The sequence below is a fragment of the Nipponia nippon genome, unplaced genomic scaffold (assembly GCF_047370975.1).
Source record: "Nipponia nippon isolate SJK-2023a ecotype South Korea unplaced genomic scaffold, ASM4737097v1 scaffold_3, whole genome shotgun sequence".
Lineage (NCBI taxonomy): Eukaryota > Metazoa > Chordata > Aves > Pelecaniformes > Threskiornithidae > Nipponia > Nipponia nippon.
Window position 1 is genome coordinate 101253156 of NW_028262347.1, and position 21422 is coordinate 101274577.

Here is a 21422-nt window from a genome sequence, read left to right on the forward strand (position 1 = left end):
ATTTTGTAAAATCATGAATTTTTACTCCAATACATGTTTCCTATCAGCAAGCCTCTAATAAGCTTTCACATTGGTGAAAAAGAAATTTCTACCAAATGAAGCAGTGCTTTCTGAAAATGTTATTTGCAGTAATGCAGAACACAGTCAAAATATTAGTTAGTCTCCTGCAAGAGATCAGCAGTCATGGAAGCCATAGTGACCAAGCTGTTGTACAAGAATTTGCAGTCTAAAAGGACTATAATAAACCCAGTGATTTCACATTCTTCTCAAAACAGTCAATATATTGGCTATATTCTTCATATTGATGCTAATCCTGAGGACAGACTTATTAAATTCTTCAGAAGTTAGTTCAGATGAGTCAGCTCAGGCAAAATGTTCAGGGAGAGACTAAGAGCCTGGGAATGTAAGTCTCAGAGGGATGGTGTAATGGATACAATTCCACACGGACAGTTTCTTGTCACTGTCAGATCACGTTGCATATCACAGTGGTTCTGTTTTCAAATCTTCCTAGATGAAATACATTGCCATTAGAAACAGATAGGGAAAATCCAGAAAACAGTGTCAGAGCCCAAAGGGATGAGACACAAGCATTAAGCTTTGGTCTAACAAAGATAGAAGAAAAACAAAACAAAACAAAACACACAGATGTGTTGGAATACACTAATTCACCTGATTAAGTGGAACAATGGGAGGAAACCTTCATTCTGTTTCATAGATATTAAGGAGAAGGAATGTGAAACCATAGATAAAATTTATCCTTTCAACCATGTTTATTGAAGGTGAACATATTAATCTCTTATAGTCTAAGGGCTGCATTTTTAAGATTCGTATTAGTAAGGCAGCAGCACCTTCATGCAGCTAGTATAGCTAGCATAGCTAATTCTATGCTATGGAAACAAGAACAGCATACAAGACTACAGGTGGGAAAACACGAATTATCCGAATATGAATATTCCAGAATGGATATAGAACATGGGAACCGTTGTTCATATGACAATTCAGACCAATATTGTGGAAACCTTATAACAAAGGTGAACATATGACATTCCCATCAAATAACAAGGTGAAATTAAAAACATTTTGGAGCAAATTTCAAAAAAATAATTAATGGAATTTTGAAATCAAATCTAACCCATTATTTAGCCTAAAACCTCACTGTGTTCATTTAAAAACAAACGCCAAATACCAGCCACATGAGATACTTCAGATTTTAGCAGCCAATATAGGAAACCCTGTTGGCAAGCCACAAGGAAACAAACATATCTGCCAAGGACAGTGAACATTGTGAGATCGTAAATGTCCACTAACTCTTCTAATTGATTTATATTTGGATTCTGCTTCTCAGTACATTGTTGAAAATGTTGAACTTTCGATTTCACAGTTCCTTGTACCATAGACCACTTAATTATGGTAGTGCAGAGGCAAGAAGGAAGACTGATAATACAGTGTGTACGTACATCATGATACTTACTATTAGTTGTAGTAGTAAATACATATTAGATCATTATGCAAAGGCTTCCAGTCAAGAATAGAGAGATGTGGGAGACTGAATCAGAAATGGAAGAAAAAAGACTCTCTCTTATGAAAGATTACTGACATTTTGCCACTACTTAGTAGTGTGAAAACATTCTGCTGGAGTCTATGATAACAATATAGAACTCCTTTTTTTTAATCAACTGGATTAAAATTTAATGCCTAAAAGAAAAGTTCTTCCTGAACAGAAATCAGATCTCTCTGAATGTTAGTTTCTTCCTTGCAGATTAATAACACAGTTTAGTATATCCTGCACTTATTGATGGAAACTCATGTTAGAAATATTGGCCAGCATAAAGCCAAGATTTCCTATAATGTCCCAAATTAGTTGGCTACCACAGGTTTATGGATTATTAATGCATCTCCTGTTGGCATTCTGCCTTATGCCATTTTTCACTGAAATATTAAACCAAATTCAATCTTTTCTAGATTTTTAGCAACATAAAGCTTGCAAACAGAATTAACCCCTGTTCCAATAAATAGTCTCTCATTCAATAAGTCTTTTAGGTATATGCTTAAAACCATCTATATTCAGCAAAAGACAAAAGCACAGTTCAGATGTTTTTGCCGGATTAGGAGGATCAGCTTTTAGATAATTATGTTTACATTAGTAAACTGAATTCAGATTTTCTTTTTATTGGAATAAATAATTTAAATAATTAAGCATAAACATTCACAACTGATTTTTTGCAACAAGGAATCAAGACGCTTCTTGTCATTCAGACAAGGCTGTAGAATTGAATACTAGGTGGGAACTTTTCCTAACAGCTAAATTCACTAAGCTTTCTAGATCATTAAAAAGGACAATTATACTCAACAGAAGTAAGCATCTATGTTTTGTTTAACCAGAGTGCCTGATGAGGTTAAATAACACAACAGGGTTAACACACTTTACATTAAATATACCCACAGAACTTAGCCTCTCAGTCCTCATGAAAGGCCCCATAAAGTACTAATATAGTTACTGAAATCTTTAATTTATGATAACACTTAATAAATCTTTCCCACTATTTTTATGCTCCCATTGTTATTCTTATGCAATAACTATTATTTTATGGTTTGCAATTAAAAACTGCAATATTAATATATTTTATAAATAGTAGCATTTTTCCTCTTCCATCTTCAAAAATTTGAAGAGACTAGCACACAATTTAGAAAGGTGAAATCACTATCCTAAAAATCTCTCCCTCTTAAAACAAAAAGGCAGCAACATTCCTTCCAGATGTGCAATAAGAAGAGAGAGTCACTCTGTTCCCAGAGGATGCAAGAACTCTTAGAATTTCAAAGGCTGATGCCAAGAAGCCCTGCCAGATACACTTCACAAAAATGTTTGATGAATTACTATGGTGAGCATCAACTTTGCAGATAAATGACTGAAAATAAACTAGTTTATATCTCAATGGAGAGGATAAATTTCCTTTTTGGTTTGGGAACCTGAGGTATGGAGAAAGCTGTTGGCCATTCCACCTCTCACTGAACTAACAACACTTTACTAAAAACGTGTTGCTTCCAAATTTCCTTTCACTGAGGCTCAATAAATTTAGTCAGAGAGAAAGACGACATCCACAAAAATTCTTACACAACAGTATGACAACCAAGTGATTTGTAAACTGCCTGAATCTGTACAGAAGATGGAAATCACTGATCTGCAATGTTAAACACATAACTAACTTACAAATTCTATGAAACTTCAAGAATGAAAAGAAAGGAAGCTGCAAAATGTGGTTCCAATGTGGATTTGCACATACAGACTCTACTCCATTATAAACAAATCTGATTACTGTGAATAAATATTGACATGGATGACTTATTTAAAAATCATTAGTGTGGAAATTTTTATCAAATTCTTCTGTGATAAAGCAGAAGCAACGAGTAAGGCCATATATTGGACAGAAGCTTTTGATTCCTCAACGATGAAAGCTCATGTTATACTTTCTCCTGCACTTGCAAGTATAGGAAAAGCTAACCTTCACTCTGTAGCCCAAAGTATCTACATGCAATAACATGCCTCTAAGGGAAGAAAGACACAAAGTATTTTTCTTTTTGACTGACAAGGACAAGCTAAGAGACAACTTTCAAGATTGTTATAAGAATTGGTCAGCAATCACACCGATTCATTTTGCATGTCTACAGTGATCAAAAATGATTTCTTCTTGAATAGAACTGAAATAATTACAACTGCTCAGAACAGATTTCAGAATGGCATTATCAGCTATGAAAGAGTCAGAAGCAATATAAAAAAAAATATGATCAAGGACAATCTGAACGTAAAGTACTTCTTCAAAGTAGCGCAGGCTTTTTATGACTTCTGCCTTCATCTTCCTCCTCTCCTCCCCTTCATGCTCCTAAATATTTCTGGGACTATTCAAATGACTTAAAGCAAATAAAATTTGTGCATAAGAAACTCTTTTGGCTAAAAACATGAGGGCTTATTACCACATTTCTTTACTGGCACAAAATCTGAGAAAAGCCTCAAGGTGCAAATGATCTGCAGTCTATTTAACATCATGGTTATTTATTTTTATGGGCACTCATTATTACTCTTTACCCTAAATTATAGTTACATTCCTGGCTCCATTTCCCACTGTTCTGTAATCTTTATAATAATATGGTTTTTTAGATTCCCAAATCCTCCTCAATACTTCATCAATCAAAAATGCATGTAACATCCACTAGTTGTTATACTGGGCAGAGACAGCAAACCATGGAACCATAGCTTGGACCCCAGATAAAGACCTTACTCATATCCCAGGACTGGGATATATGCCATAGCTTGGGTAGCATTTACTAAGAAAACCTGTTTTGCAATATCTTAAACAGAGTCTTTGCATACAAACCGATATGCACTGAATTAGTGCTTAAATACCACAGTTCCTATTTTTTATGGATTATGTGCTGAACTAGTTCTGTCAAGTTTAGAACAGTATGCCATAATTTTGACTAAATCTAAGCACATGCATCTTTTTCCATGGAAACAGTATTACAAGTATGCCCATTTCTTCTGTCGCAGAAAATTTTCATGAATATTTTGATAAACAGCTGTTACACTATAGTAGTTTATAGCCATAATAGCATCAGCTTCAGCAAAGAAATGACACAGCATCAGAAGTGATCACATAACACTTAATTATTTTTGTGAACAATTCAGAAAAGTATAGTGTGGTTCATTTCGATTTTTGGGTTTACTGGACAGGAAAAAACTTGTGCTTTGATGAAAAAGCTCTTGGCTCGCTCATCATCTACCCATTAAAGCTGAGCTGGGCTGCTGTCACTCTCTTCACAATACCTTTAGAGAAGAGTGGGTTTGAACAGACTAAATGATATGGTATTGCTTCTTTCTTGAAACTGTGTTTTGTAATTGCTGAAAAGAAAGGCTGTTAGAAAAAGAGGGTTCCTTCAGTAAAATTAAAAAAAAAAAAAATCTTAAGGGCACTATATCATGCATGAAAATGAAAACCATTTATTAAAATGCAAATTGTACACCACCAAAACAACCCCAACAACCCACTACAGATTAGATTCTCCTAGAAAGTTCTATATGATTTAGAAGAAACTAACCTCTATAGGCTACTTGGAAAATTGTAGCCTACCTGTATTGAAGGCTCCTTGACATGTTCGGCAGGATAGTGATGTCAGATGCCCAGCACTATTAATTCTCATCTGCTTGTCTACATCCCCACTCACCTGTTTCTTTTATTTATTTTTATACTTGATGAGATTTAATCATCAGGATTAACAACTATGTATGGAACTACACAGGCTGCAATGACTATACAGTGCTTCCGACTATGCTTAATATGCTCATTTTATCCTGTGGGAAGTTTTAAAAGATGTACAAATACAATGCCAGATTGTAAAGTTTGAAGATAAGTGACATAGGAAAGTCAGAATGATCCAGACAGGAGTACTAACACTTGATACCATAAAAAAAAAGCACTTTGTAGACAGCAGTGATAAATGACGTACCCTTAAAATTATCTAAGAAGCGTGTATGCCTTTGACGTAAACATTCAGATTGGATGGGGTGTTCTAGTTATTAAATCCGTGGACCAAGAATTAGGATACTTAAGTCCATACAGTGCCACAGACATTTTGGCTTAACCACTGTACATGGTGCTTTCTGCCTCACCTTCTCAAATATAAAAGGAAAACAGTATTTTCTTGCTTTTATTTACTGCCTATCTTGTCCATTAACTAAGTAAATGCACTGGGCCACGGATAACTTCTTGCTACACACATGCTTGACAAGGGGCCCATAAGAGATTTCATGATATTCAAATAAGGTGACAATATAGCTGTAGGAGAAAACAGCTGTTGTTTATACATTCAGAATGAGAAAGCATAACATCCTCAAGGACAGTAAAGGAAACATAGTAGTACCCAAACCACTCAACTTTTCTCCAAAGCAGCATATATGTCATTAAAATTCTTCCTGTGTTTCAGTAAGAAACAGTAGTGGCCAGCATTGACTTTTCAGTAGACATGCCATTTACTTCAGTAGCAGATAAAAATAAATAAATAAAATTAAACTTGGTAAGTTCTGCAATAATAATCCTGCTGTGAAAAGCAGCATAAATTCCTTTGCTTGTTTTCTCTTAGAACCACCTTTTTGATCTTAAAAAGAAGGAAAGAAGGAAGGGGGGGGGGGGGGGGAGAGAGAGAGAGAGAGAAAAAAGAAGGCATTCTCTTGCGAGCTTCAGTAAGTAACCCTTCCCTATTACTCTCACCTGAGTTGAGGATGCATATGACATGTTACTACCACACAGATATTCAGACAGATTCTGCACCATGGTGGGTTGAAGTCAAGAAAAGGAAACACATCCCATGAGCAGAATTACTAAATCTTTCTCTAAACAAATACAAAGACTGGAGACGGCAGGTGCCAGAGCCTTTGTTAATTGTGCCCCAAGGCTCCAAAGCTCCCTGCCTTATGACATTAGATCAAGCTCCCTTCTTTCCCTGTTTTCAAAATTCCCATTCTTTCAAGCTTTTTGACTTGCTTAGCCAAGCTCCACAGGTTATTGCATTGTAAGTGCCCAGAGACACTCTACATAAAAGATACTTCATAAATGCAGATTGCTTTGTTAATCAGAATCTCTTCACTCTCTGGCTTGTTAGCCAAAGCAGGTCTTCAAGCCTTTCCCAGTGCTGCTATTTTTTGTTGTTGTTTTTTTTTTTTTCCTTTCCTTTTCTTTATTAAGCATCAAGGCAACAACATATGAAAAATTGAACTTAAAAACCTTAATTCAGCTATGCAACAAGCATAGGAAAATGTAGGAGGAAGCTTTAAATCAGTTAGAGAAGGTTTTGTAATTGCTCAAAAGCACACCCAAACTCATCAAATGCAACCCTCTTATTTCCTGAGTCATACAAGCAATCTGTGGGATTGCCCTTAAAGTTCCTCTGGCTTTACATACTCATATGTAATTTCTTCTATGTTTGTACGAGTTAACACTCAATTCTGCTTGTCTAGGCTTCTCACAGGGTATTAGAGTTACATGAGGGAAAAGGTAAAAAGCATGAGTTGACTAATGAAATCTGAGAGCAAGTGTTTTTTTGTCTAAATATTGGAGTGATTGTCAAGGAGACAGAAGCTCTGACCGTATTTCATCTCAAAATTATGATTGCCATTGTTCATAGACTAAAAGAAATCTGACAGCCATCCTAAGATTTAAGATTCATAAGTATCTTTTCAATGACATATTTCACTGTGTTTGAAATTATAATATGATTTGTTTCACACTGCCCCCCTCCTGCTTCTAATTTAAACATGTTATCTATCAAGCTCTCATTAGAGAGGTTAAATCTCATCAAGCTGTTCTTGGGCGTCTCCAAGTCTATTTCCAAATCAAGAATCACCAAAATATTAGTACTGATGATGATCAATCAAAACATTTAAGTTACTTTAAAAGACGAGCAGAAAGCTTGCATACGTCTTGGATAGAATTCACTCATAAGCTTCCATTTATTCAGTTGCCACGTAGAGCTTGGCAAACAAGATCAAAATACCCAAGATCAATATTTGGATGAAGGCTTCCTAGTATCTATCTAGGCACTACAGGAAATGTTCACACTTATGAAGTAGTAATTCTCCTTCTGAGTTACTCTCCTAATATACTGTCAACAAACTTTTAAGCTACTTGGGGTTATACTTTAGGACGTGATACAAAACTGACATATTGTCTAGCTGTGATGCTCAAAAATATGTGGCCAGCTGACTACGTTTTACCTATAGAGAAAGGAATATTAGATGCTTCCACACTGACCTAAATTTGCTCCCAAGATGCCTGAACTTAGTAGTAAGGAATATAGCTGTAGCTTAGTGAGTAGACAGGGAAGCTCTATAGAGATGAAGGTGCTTTCCTCAGAAGCTGAGCAGACAATGGCTAATACAGAGAGCATATTACATGTATGCATAGATAGCACCTCTCATCCTCAAAGATTTTAAATTAATAGTACAAAAATATTGCTCAGCAATTGATTTGGAATGAACTTATGAGAAGTATAAATGCAGCAATAACTCACTACATATGACATCATAACCTCTACACGTATATGTATCTTGTTTCCCCCCCTCCCTCAACATTTCATTACCCTACAAGTGAAGACTTGGCTGAAAATCTGAAAAGCCTTATCATGTATCCAGCCATATGTGCACAGCTAAAACACCTGCAGGTATTTGTTTTAAAGCAGAGAGATGCCTAGCATGTGTATGGATTTCCTCCTCGTAATCTCTGCAGGTTTAGCTACAGCTAGGGGGAGAACCTGCCTAGAGAGTCCCCTCTTGTACTAAGATATTTGTTTCCAACACAGTACTTCTAACCTACAGATCAGAGAAACCATTCCCTAGACTGATTGAAAAATCTTTTGTATTAACCTTATGAAATCTGGGAATCGACAAGAAACAAAAATCAGATGTCTTTTTTTTATTAGGAAATAATAGAATAGTATTTGAAAAAAAAAATATTTTTCTCAAAATCCATAAATTAGGGCAGTTCAAAATACCTACAAACTGGTATTAAATAGTTTGCTTTGGAACTTAAGAAAAATCTTCCAAACCCCTGAAGAAAAAACAATAACGAAACGAGTAAAAACTTAAGATAAGGAATGCACTAGTTCTTTTACTTAAAAACTATAAATGTTTGCTTGACCATCCATATTTTGGTTTTTGCATTGCATTTCACTCCCTGCTCTAAAGTGAGTTTGAACTTCACAGATCAAACTGATTAGAATTTGCTGTTGCACCTTTATTTATTTAAAAGTACTTTCTGAAGAAAGAACCAGTTAAAATTCAGTGTTATGAGAATAATGAGAATAATTCTGTTTGAATTTTAAATAGCTCCTATAACATCAACCAAAATAGTTACATTGATTTTAAAACCGGGTTCCTTACTGTCAAGACCTCATTTTATGAATCAGATGCTGTCTGCCTTCCCAAGTCTACATGGGATTGAAGTAGTGCACAACTTTTTAAGCTAACTTAGAAACTGGCACTTTCTAAAATTTCTGCAGAATAGCTCCATATTTGGTGTCCCACACAAGAACAAATCCTGAACAACCTCCAGAACTTCACAGTAGCAGTATTAATGCTTCACCTTTCCTGCCTGTGGTAGTGAAAAAAAGAATGACAGAGTAAGATTTGGCTCCCTGGTGAAACACTGTAGATTCTTTAGGGGGTATGTTGACAAAGAATGATTTTAGATCCTAAATATTAATCTGTCAGGAAAATACCGTCTCTTTGTAGGATGGATGATTTAAGGTTACAAGTGCATCCCTGCTTGTGACTTTTCTTACATGGATCTCCCACTCAGTGCATTTCTAGCCACCATATCAGCCACAGCAAGCTGGCATCTATTCTCACTGACCAAGTCACCACTAGAACTCTTTCAAGTATTCTTTGTATTCTGCAGAACATATCAGCATTTTGCATTTTTTCTTTATTTATTTAACTGCAATTCATATTTTAACTTCTCATGGGAACTTTTTCTGCCTGAATGATGTTTCTTGTATCTCCCAAATGAATGCCATTTACAAGTCTTGCAATCTATTTTAACTAGTTCACTTTGTCCAGATCTGAACAGCTATCTTCCCTAAACATGCAGACAGCAGAAAAAAAGCACATAAGGGTTGGCAGAATAAGAGAATTTACAGACATTAACAATATTTCAAGCACTCTCTCCTTCGTAGCATCTCTTGATTTTCTAATTCCGCTCATTTGTGGGACCACTGAATAAAAACATTATACTCCTTTATTGCAAACAGATTTTTCAACACCAAAAATAATTTAGCTGACAGCTTCTCTTTCACTTTATTATTAAACTCACCTTGGGAAAGGGATTACTTTTTATGACAGAGTAGAACAAAAGTGAAAAGAAAGCAGTGCAATGATTAACAGTTAGGAGAGGGACTCCTTCAACTATACTCCACGTTTCTACTGTCATTGTTATCTAGTATCAGATTACAGGGCAGAGGCAAACTTTACATCCACAATTAGCAGCTGAGTGGATGTCTAGGTGTCTCTTTTTTACCTTACTGTAATTTCACCTGGTATTTCTTTTTCTTGACACATCATGTACTTTATATCAGTAATGGTTGGCATTAGACAGCACCAAATTACTTCTCAATGATCTAATAGCTTATATTTATTATAAAGTTGCTCTCTTTTTTTCCCTTCATGGAATTTATCATCCACTGCCTTTAAGAAGGAGACAATTTGCCAACTTAATTAATTGGGTGGGTTTGGGAGGGGCAGTGGGGTGCGTTTCATTGATTTGGGGGAGGGGGGGGGTGTTAGTGTTTGCCAACCTTTTTGCTTTAAGATAGTTTCCAGCTCTTCCATCAGGGCCCAAGGGATTATTTGCATCGAGCCTGCTCCTTTTATTTCATGGAAACAAAAATGACTGTTAAGACAGGCTGCTCCCACTCACAGTTCAGCAAAAATACCATCTGGGAGTTGCCTATGAGGAAGAGGTAGAGATGGGATAGATACAGTTTTTCTAAGCTCATCTCTGACTAAATACAGTGCTAAAGCTGCTAGAGTTGCCACTATTGCAGCAGCTGCTGGTGAGGAAGCTAAGCTAGTGTGGGGACATCCAGCATGTTGGCATGGTAGCCCTGTAATTTTGGTACCTGCATATTCTAACTCCACTCGGAGCAGACATGCACGCTAATTGAGCTCTCTATTAATTGTGAGAAGCCATGTCTACTACTACAAATGGTTTTGAAAGACCTAACTTGGGCCGTGTGCTCTTTCCACCTCTCTGTATGTGACCCGACACTGAGCAAAAGTAAAAGAAAACAAATTCAGGGATTGCAGTCTTGCTTGGTCTTTAAGTAGATATCACAAGGGTTTCTTGCACCCCTCTCTGTATAGCATTCCTGTGAAAGGACTCTTATTCACTAGCCTTACATTTTTTCAGCCTACTGTGCTAAATATCATCATTACATTCGGTAGACATTCTAACAGAACTGCAATACAAATCTGTTTCACTTGAGAAGCAAAGTCTACGGTTCCTTAGGTTTTATAACATAGCGCTTAGTGCAAATTCACTGAATTTTTCCAGTGCTTCACTATGTGATTTTAGGAGTCTATTTTCCCCAGTGGCACGCAAGCACTAAAATTGCACTGCATTGCATTTTGCTCTCAGTAGGTGGGAAAGTGCATACTCAATGGGTTATTTTCCATTCTTTATTTCAGTTTTATGCAGCCACAGGTGGGGGGTCTTTCAGGTGGTTGCCTGGGTTTACTAGGCACTTTAGAGTCATAGACAAGCTTTCTTAAAGAGGTCTTACAAAACACACCAATGTTGTCAATCATGCAGTAAAAGAATTTCATCCTGTGTAAATAGAAATAACTTTCAAAATCTCTCAAACTGTAAAAGGCAACACAATGAATACCAACAAAAAAGGATCAGCCATCCTTTGTTTGGTAAGGGACACAAAACAATGTCACTTGTTTATACTTATTGTTCACCTCTCTGTCTCCTCCCCTTCTTCTCCCCAGGTGTGATCTCTGCTTAAGGGCACACAAAGCTAATGAAAGATATCATGGTACTTTCTATCATTTACTTTTCTAGCACTGAGGCTACTAACAGATTACAAAAATATCACAAAACAGGGAAAAAAAGGGAAGTTCTCAACCTACTTAACATTTGCTTTCAGAGCTCTGAAAGAAACTTTGATCAGCAAACACATCATTAGATCATGAATACAGATATTCATATCCTATAAAATGTTGACAGCTTTCTCTTCTTGCATAAGAACACGCAATGAAACCACACAGAGATACCCCCCTTCTTTCCTGCAGGCAAAATCAAAGAAAGGAACCTTTACCCACTCCTCGCACAGCACATACACCGAACAAAGAAACACAAAATACATTGCATCTTTTTGGCTGTTCATAGTTTGGAAGAAACAGACATGTCAGAGCAAGATGTGGGCACCATAAAGAACTAACACACAAGGGGCTAAAATAGTTTCCTTGCTGTTATGCAGATAGCTGCCCCTCTGACTGTGCAGGAAACATCTTCCTCCCCGCCCCCAATTTTAAAGCAGGCTTCTACATGTATTCACTACGCGGGAATTAGTACTTTGTTTCTGATGACACCCACGTCCCCTTCATTCAGCTCAGTAACACTAACCACAGGACAGCAGCCAAGGTCATGTAAGCATCCTATCCTGCTAAGTAGTCTAAATCCATCTAAATGCAGCTCCAAATGGAATGTCCAAATGATTTTAATCATAAGCAGTAAGAAGAATAGTGAAAAATATTCAGATGCAGTAGTACTTTCTCTGTGCGTGTCATTTTCTTTTTCTCAATAGAGGGTTCAGCTGTTCACAAACTGAGATGTACAAACTCAAAAATAAGATTCTATGCCCCATATGTTCAAAGGCCTACATATGTGCATCCAAAATGGTAGCAGTCCATTAGGCAAATTAGTTTTCATAAATAAGAATCCTGGTCTGTAGAATATTTTGTGACCATACAGTAATATCTTAGATGACAGCAAGCAGTTTCATCTGCAAAAGCATCAAAAATCTCCTGAAATTTTCCTCAAAAAATGCATTAAATGAAAAAATGAAAATTTACATTTTCATTACAGACTCTAATTTTCATGAGAAAACACCATTTTTCACTCTTCCAACATTTGATACATAGACTCTTACCATGGGGCAGATATTTACTGTCTCTGGAATTAAAACATGCTCAAATAACAGAATATTCAAATGGAACATGTACTGTAAAGATTTTTTTTTAACCAGCAGAATAAAGCTTTATCCTGTCTGTGTACTACAGAACAGTACAGGCTGCATGGAATATAGAAACACGTGTCTATATGTTATTAAAACCAGCAAATTCCCATTTAAACAAGGGTTAAAATCTGTGCTCTAAACACTCATTAATGGTTATGAATCAAAATAAAGGGGGGGGGCTTTGTAGCAGGTGTGCATATCTATGAATTTCAATACATTGTAAAACTGTCTGTAGCCAACAGCATCATTTGGCCTTTCTGAGCTTGGAGACAGGCAATTTTTCATGATTTTACTATTTCTGGGCAAACAAAAAGTTTTTAATTAAATATAGCACATGATTCCAGATGTTTGTTTATTTGTTCCAATGAGGCTGTAAAAATGCCTGAATGATAAAATTGGAGGACTCCTGCAAAAACAGGCTAGGCTGGAGGGCTAACTAAACATGAGGATCTCTCAGGAGACTGTATTTGCACAGCACTGCGTATGCTTTGAACCTGATTTCTCTGGAAGGGCTGTGGCCCATGACTGGACTTCTTTATTGTAAAAGATTATAAAGCCAAGTGGCAAACATACCAGACTTTTTTTTTTTTTTTTTAAATTGCCAATTGCAGACTTATTGCATCATTAGTTCTCCTAGATATCTAAAGAAAATTTTAGATAGGTTTATGGTTTTGGATCCCAGGTTTCCACTTAAAGAAGCCAATGTTTTCTATTTTTTTCTGCCACTTTATAGTCATGCTGCTTGGAGCTTGAGCATTCTCATGGTTTCTTATTGCCAGCATGACAAAATGAGCTATGTTGTGAAACATCAGACACTTTCTAGTCTACCCAAAAATATGAAGTTACAGTTTTTTCCTCATTAATCATATTCCCTCTGATATGACACTTGTATGGGTGACTGGGGCCTAGGCTGCTAGGTTAGTTTTGGCAAATATGGGAAAAGTTGCAATGAAAACCTCAGAAATTATGGGAATAGTGACAAAAATATGGAAAACGGTCAGATCTTCAACAGTCAGACTGGGGAATGTGCACTGTGGAAAAATGAAAGTCTCTATAATATTCAGAAAAAAAATGCTGACAATTTTGAAAGGCTGCCTGAATCTTAGACTCCTAATTCCCGTTAGATGCAGAATGGGAATTTTGTGTCCAACTCCTTAGATATTTAATAAAATCTTAATTTAAATCTGATTAACCACTTAATTAGTCTCTTTTTGTCTTTTAAAGTCTTGCTGCAGAGAAACACCCATATTTCACTCCCACAGAGACATAGCACTCCAGGAAGTGATCCTCCTAGAACTTACAGCTGGTCAGCTTGGTCACACCCCTTGGGTTCACTTTCAAACCACAGAACACAGAGAAGACTCACAAATTAAAATATGCTGTCATTAAAACCAAATCTTAACTTTTCTGACCGTCAAGAAAGACTTTGCACAAAACTGCAAGGCACTTTATATATCATCCCCAACTCATTCTCCCCACCCTAGTTTCACATGACTAGTTGCTCTTATGATTGCAATATACAGCAAGATAACAGTACATTTTTATGCTGAAGTTTTAATAATCTACAGTACCCTGATTCAAATCCAACATTCCTTGTATACACAGACAAGAAATTATTGACCCTGTAAGTGACAAGAACATGAATCCAATGACCCAGAAAATATATTTCTTGAACCATATTAGTCAAGGTCACACTCAAATCCAACCACAATTTATTCCACATTTGGGAAAGTCTTTGTGCTTTACAGAGAAACATGCAGGCACTGGCAGAGACTATCATTACCGAGCAAGTGAGGTAAATTGGTCCACAAAAGACCACTGCTATTGGTGGTGGTGGTTCTATTCCAGTAAACAAATAGATTAGGGCTCAGGAGAGGTACTACATGAGACCCTCCTTAATCTGCTCTTTCATTACTGCCCAGCAATAAACCACTCCACAGCTGAGAGCTGAATGGATCATGTGTATGTGTACTAGACCTCTTGATTCCTTTGAAAGGCAACATCTGTGACTGTGTGTCAATTCACACAACAGGGACAGATGTCTAATGCATTTGCAGACTCAGGGCAAATATCAATACAGGTGGGCTTCCGTTATCAGACGGAAGCATTTCACGGCAGTAAGCCTCTCTAAGAAAACGTGCCTTCTAGCATTTCTCCCCACCTACGTTGTTTCACTCATCCTTTCTACTTATTCTTCTCCCTGCAAAGCGACCACATCAGAAAAACTGAAGAGGCAGTAAACTAGAGTGCAGCTTGGAAGGGAAAAGAATCACAGTTAGAGGTACGAAATTAGCTGCACCACTGAAGAAATAGACATGGGTCCGTACCGTTCACCTCATCTCCAAGTCTAAGGTTTGGCAGGGCTACGGGCACAAGCAGGGGCCATCCAGCAGTGGCTATGAGAAAGGCCTGGCCTGCCTTTCTCTCAACTGCACCAGAAACAGCTCACAACAGAGTTCTTTAAACATCTGACATTACCTTCTCACACATCCAGACTGCAAGGACTCCAATCTACCTCTGACAAATTTTCTCTTTCGAATCCCTTTAACTAAGAGAAACTAGCTAAGACAGGAAAACAAAATCTTTTCTTAACCAAGTTTTCCCTCACACTGGCACTCATCTTTACCATCACCTTGCTTTCCATGCTTCTCCCATTTCTCTTGTGCTTCCATTAAAGTTAATTTCCCAAACTGAAAAACTAAGCAAGGCACTAGAACCCAATTGCTCATTTCATACAGGAAAGCCAAATGAGGTTTGTTTTGTTTTTTTTTTTTTTTTTCTTCCCATAACAGACTCCTTATTTTAGTCTTCTCCCACAGTGCCAAAAGAAGAGGATTTCCACCCACTCCCCTTGGGGCTAAGTCATGAGCACAGTACCACTCACTGTTGGGACATATTTCCTGGCATTAATAGGAAATGTCACAGCTTATTTTTGAGTGTTCCTGCCCCTGGAAAATATGATCTTGTCTGTTCCATGCTACTGTGAACTTTTTTTGTTTGTTTGTTTTAAGGTTATTCATCTCATGTTCAGAAGATCTTGGCCTAAGAGGTATGCGACTGCATATGGCTCACCATAACATCACGCAGCTAAAAACTATGGTATTTTCAAAGGACATCTCATGTAAACCAACAAAGAAAATTTCTCACTTTTCACAGCATCTTTGCCTGATACAGAACTTCCGTATGTTGCATCTGCTTGCAGTTCTCTTATTCATCCTATCCTTAGTTATTACACAAGTTAAAGAAAATATTTCTTGGATACATATATAGACACCTTTTGTTAAAAATTGTTTAGGATTCCTTAGATTAATTGAATGATAAAGTACTACCCACAGGTTTTTTATTATTATTATTCTCTTTTTGGACAGCACACAATGAGCTGCTTTATGCAGATATACAGGAAAATCAATTGATAAGCATAAAGTGCAGTTCACATTAAGAAAACTAACTAATTATGATAAGTTGCTACATAAATTGCTTTATGACTTTCCCAGCAATCAATTTCAAACTCTAAATAAGCCTCTGGCTTGAAAACACAATGAGTACCTAACAACTGTGTCAATAACAACAACAGAGAAGACTGCAATGATCATATAAATAGGATAATTATCTTTCTGGAAGTAAGTTTTTATGCAAACCGATTTCCTTTTCTTTTTATGTCTGTGATTTAAAGACAGCATGGCTTTTCAGAGTGCATGTGTATTGAGTTGGAAGCCTTCAAAAATAATAATAAATGTTAATACACAAAGTTCTTAAGAAGTACGTGTCAATTTTATAATTTTACTTAAGAATGTTAAAGTATTATCTTAAAACTCTAGATCCAATTCTTGAAGGATCGATAGACATTATTAGTTCCAGACGAACCTGAGAATATTTATTTCTAAAGTATGAGCAGGCTGAGCAAATTGAGGTAAAACAGATAAATCCCTGGAGGATAGTTTGGGGCTTTCACGCATCACATCAATTATAGTACTCCCTCTGGCTCTCAAAAAATTCTACCTTTTTCCTTCAACACCAAATTTTGAAAGTACTAGGTCTCCTTTGACATCTATTGGATTGTAAATTCCAGCACAACTGGATGGCCCAATGCTTGTTGTGCATTCTAAAGTACATTTCTGTCGTGACCTAGTGCATATCTCAATTCCTACAAAGCTAGTAGCTGGCTTTTATATACAGTACACCCTAAAAATCAGTCAGAATGCATTCTGTATAGTCATACCAGTGATTACTGAAAATTTAATACACCAAACACTCTGAGTACAATAGCATAGTTTAATGATCACAGAAAAAACTCAGACAGATCAAGTTCAGGTGTCTCTCTAACAGATTATATGCCTACATGCTTTTGCTTGCTTAGGAATGCCAAAGTTTGGAAAGATCTTAATTCCAAAACAAATCTTCAGCACACCCCTGTTAGACAAAAAGAGAAACTCAAAGCAGGAGGAACCTCTCTTTCCCTTTGTTCAAAAGTGCTTTGTAAAATTACCTTCAGAGCATTAATAGGAAGCTTAAAAATATTCTGTCCCTGAATTTCTGGGCATTACTTCTGAATGCAGTTTATGACTTTCAAACTCAGATTAGACCGTTTCAGAAAATAAGAAAATGTGTCTGTCAGTTGACTCAAACATATTGGTAGAATAAATAACAATTTTTCATTTGGGCACTCATCATTCAAATATAAAAAGAGAAAATGTCTGCACATACCAGAACACTTGGATAATTAACTGAATAGACACCAAAACAGGACAGTGGATTTGTTCAGGAAGTTATTACAAGCCAGAATAGATTGGAACCGTTAAACCTTGGCATAAATCCAAGCTAAGGCTCTAAAAACTACTTACATAAATACAGGCTTAGTTTTTAATGGAAACTGATTCTTCTTCCTTTTACCAGTAAGCTATGGGGCAGACTTACCACTGTTTTTTCCCAGAAACAAGAGTGCAAGAAAAGGAGTCATTTGTAAAATGTTACTGGAAACCAAATGGCTTTGGCAAACAAATCAGTTTTCAAGTAAATCAGGTAATAGACAATGTTATAAAATACCTCTTCATACAAAGGGCATCCAGCACTTTTTTTTTTTAATATGGATATATACCAGATTTTCATGATAGTCATGATTTAGTAATATTGCTTCTCAAGAGATAGAATGATAAATTACTATTTTCCCCACCAACTGGAAAGCACTGATCTTTTTAGAAGGCAATTTGAGTTTGAATGTTTACACATAACAAAGGAAATTCCTTACCAAAGATGCCATTATGAAAAAGGAATATACAACCTGAGGCGGGTGGAGAGTGGGGATCCTTTTTCCACACATCAAGCAAATTACCTTTAAAATTACATTATTACAATTTTAAAATTTCTTTTTCCATCAATTTCAACTATGTTAAGTAATTGAAAGCTCTATTTTAAGATTTCATATGAACCCAGTAAATAAATTGTCATAAGGAACAGAAGGGTACTTGGGCCATACATACAAACCACTAAAAAAATGACACAAACAAACAAAATTTTTGGAGCAAGTTTCTACTAAAATGCACTACATTTCATTATTTGGGAGCATGGCCATTTCTATTTAAAAACAACTATAAGTAACTGATTTTTTTTTGTCTTAAAAGTAGATAGATCTGGATAAGCAGAAAGAAAGGTGGGGCCCATTTTATTTAGTTTCATCAGAAAATTTGAAAAATAGAACAATACAAGCAAGGAATTTAAAAATAAATGAAGCATGTTTTATGACAAGAGAACCTGTCTTTAAACTGACGTGTTTTATCTGGGTAAGAGAATTGTACAAATTTCACACTGGTATCTAAAACTATATAAAATGAAATACAAAATGCTAGTTTAGCAAAGTTTAAAAAAGACCAAGGAAAGACCCTTAGGAGTTCGAGATCATTGTTCTGGAATCAAAAAAAAAAAAATAAAGCTAGCTATAAAATTACCACTTTGGAAGGCTTGGCTAATGGGACAGCAATTAGATCTCATGAAGAATCAAGTCATATTGCTGTCAGGTGTCCAAAACCTGCATAGAAGGCCAATATACTTTCTGCTAAAAAATATGAACAGTGGGACCAAGTAAAGGTTCAACTTAGAAAAGTGGGTCTAAACAACAAAGTAATTTAAGGGAAAACAACTTTCCCAAGATGGGGAGAAATTTTCTGAAGCTTAAAAATGTGTATCCGATATTTATTGCTCTCTTTGTGTACTTCTATACTCAAGCATCATAACACTTGATATAATATTTACAGTAATTATTCCATATTGATGCTGCACTGTCATATGGTGTTTCTGAGGGCCTTGAAAGTGAGCAAGAGATTTTTATAATTCCTGAATATTGTCTGTACAAAATATGGAGTCAACCCAAAAAGACTAGACCCTGTCTGGAAATAATATACTGCATGCATGAATACGAAAGCTATAAGATGCATGGTGCAACACATGCAGAATTATATACTTTTGCTCTCCCTGCAAAATTCATAGCTAAATAGAGTGAGAAATGTCCAAGTAAAACTGTATCATTCAAATACATTCAGCTTGCTCCTGCTCCCCCTCCCAATCCCCCAAAAATCAATTCACAGCGATACCAGACCATTTGCCAGGCTTTCAGATTCTGGTAAACACAAGTTTCTCCAGGGACAAATAAGAGCACTCGCAAACTTACAGCATTCTTCTTTTCAGTTTGCATTGAAAACTGCCAATATTTACATATGAAACAGCTGATTCAATCATTTTTTACAACACTGAAAGCATTCAGTGAAGAAAAAAAAATGAAGATATTCATAACCTAAAACAGCATGTTTAAGTATTTCATTCTTTTCTTGGAGATTTTTCTATTGACTCCAATTAATCTTTTATGGGCTTGTGAAGTTCAAGATTTTTCTTTGTATAAAAGAAGTTGATTGAGTTAATGCACCCTGCCAGCAGGTTGTTCCAAGCTTTATTTACAACACCTGGAATTTTGGAAAGTTTTCATAATTATTTCCTCGTGAATATATATAAGCTCATTGGATCATGCTAACCATGTCTCTTTTAGGGCCAATTTTACCCTTTTGACACTCTCTTCTCCGTTCACTTTATTTATAACTGTGCTTAATCATCAAGGAAATTTTCAGCACATGTTTAGCATGCAAAGCAGAATATTTCTGGGAAGAGTAAAGACAGAAGTAATAAAGAATTATGTGAACAGCTAAGGGTAAAAAGTTGATAATTTGAGGAATATAATTTTCCCCTTTTATAGCAAGAGAGCAGGCATTCTCAAACCCTAGCGAAGACAGTGGTACTTAGAACCTGGTAAGCTCCAGCTCTGAATGGACACCCATATGGGCATGTCTGCAATGCCTGCTAGAGCCACACAATTGCTTTATTGCAAGAGAAGCCAATCAATAATGCAGGCACACAACTTTTGATGCTTAATGCTATTGGCATTTCTTTTGCCAAGTCAGATTCCAAAATCAGCCATGAAGCCACCCTTCTAATTCACTATCATCTAAATAAACAGATCTAAGGATACCTGGCTTTTAAAAGTACTTTTTAGGTATTTTTATAGAACTTAGGCATTTACAACATTCTGTCACTCTACTTATTGTCTTCCTAGACCCTAGCCATTTAATCCAACACCAAAGTAAATATGCTTACTTGAAAATCAAAGTCACAACATATCTTGGGAACTGGGGGTGGGGGTGGGGGTGTTTTGCAGTTATTTTATTTTGTTTTTTTTAATCTCTGAAGACCAGGTGTGTGCTCAAATCCAGGATATTCGTTTGGTCCTTTCTCTTTAAAAAGTACCAGTTACCACATGAGCTCATTGTCAGAACACAATGCACTACAATACTTTCAGGACATCTGATTTTCAGTAAACCATCCAGAACATAGCTTCACGCCCACCTTTAGCCCTGGCACAACAGTGATATAGGCTGCAACGAATTAAAGTCTAATCAGTTGTTTTCCTCATACTTCCCACCTGAATCACAGATCTTTGTTCAGTTGCATTGCTTGCCTGATTTTTTCAGAAGGTTTAAAGTAACAAGGCATTCTATTAACGCTGCCTCAATCTTCTGCAGTGCTGCAGAATTTGAACATACGCTAAAACTAAGCTACCGTCAATTCATAAATGTAAGACTGGCTTTGATTCTGCTATCCTATACAAAACCTGCCTCTACACAAATGGTTTATGTGATCAACATGGAATCAATGTGTAATGTGAAAAATAAATAAGAGTATGTTTGTTCCGTTTTTAAGCTGAAGAATGCTGCAAGCTTTATAAATTTCTCCTTTTTAAAACAAAGGTGAAAGAGCTTGGAATGCACCCTTCCTGACTGCTTCAGTTTTTCACCTGTCCCCTGAACTTTTTGCTCCATAGGTATTCAAAAGGAATTTGAGAATTTGCCCCAAGGTGCTTTTTAAGGTCTAAGGATTGGTGAAAAAGGAAATTGAACACTGCTCTGCCTTTAATGCTGAAAAACACAGAAGAATCCCTTTTTATTGCAATGAAAACGAGTTAACATTTCAAAATTATAGCCCTAAATTGTTAAACTGCCAAAAAGCTCTCTCTTCACAAATATTAGAAAGTTTACAAATTCTCTCAAAATTACCAATGCTGCATGTAATCATCTACTTAACAATATTTAAGTACTCTA

At 36.3% G+C, this 21422-nt stretch overlaps 1 protein-coding gene across 1 annotated transcript in view; it reads right to left on the reverse strand.

The window, feature by feature from the left end:
- LRMDA (leucine rich melanocyte differentiation associated) overlaps positions 1 to 21422 on the reverse strand; it is a 694523-nt gene that overhangs the window by 89528 nt on the left and 583573 nt on the right. The window lies entirely within an intron of this gene.